Raw genomic sequence first — 437 nt, forward strand, 5'->3', positions numbered from 1 at the left:
TATGTACCCATTCAGATGTACAGAGTGAATGTCATTCCCACTAACAGCACATGTGTGTTAAAAATCTAGAGTTGTAAGTTCATTGCATGAGTTCTCCTAAACAAACATTTCAGACACCACCAGGTCACATCTTTAAAAATGACATCCTTCTTTCTTTAAGCCTGACTCACCACCGTCTACTCCAATTCCATCATCCTGGTCAGATCCCCTCATGTCAGTATCCGATGGCTGCACTAGCCTCCTAGCTCCTTGCTGCCCGAAGTGTGGCTCAGCGGCAGCCACAGAAGGATCACCTAGGAGCTTGTTAAAAATATGGAGTCTCAGGCTGCAGCCAAGATCTCCTGAATCAGAATGTAGATTTTAACAAGATCCCTACATCATCTCTTTGCACTTTAAACTTTGAAGAGCTTCCCTCTGTTCTATTCTATTAGCTCCTC

The 437-nt window shown here is 43.7% G+C and overlaps 1 pseudogene across 1 annotated transcript in view; it reads right to left on the reverse strand.

Moving 5' to 3' along the window:
• LOC105817039 overlaps window positions 1-213 on the reverse strand; it is a 113,712-nt pseudogene extending 113,499 nt beyond the window's left edge. Inside the window, exon 1 of the transcript XR_001137819.1 lies at window positions 171-213. The product of XR_001137819.1 is annotated as a transmembrane 9 superfamily member 2 pseudogene (transcript). The remainder of the gene's footprint in view (window positions 1-170) is intronic.
• Between the last annotated feature and the right edge of the window lie 224 nt (window positions 214-437).

Source organism: Propithecus coquereli, unplaced genomic scaffold, assembly GCF_000956105.1.
Source record: "Propithecus coquereli isolate 6110/MARCELLA unplaced genomic scaffold, Pcoq_1.0 Scaffold394, whole genome shotgun sequence".
Lineage (NCBI taxonomy): Eukaryota > Metazoa > Chordata > Mammalia > Primates > Indriidae > Propithecus > Propithecus coquereli.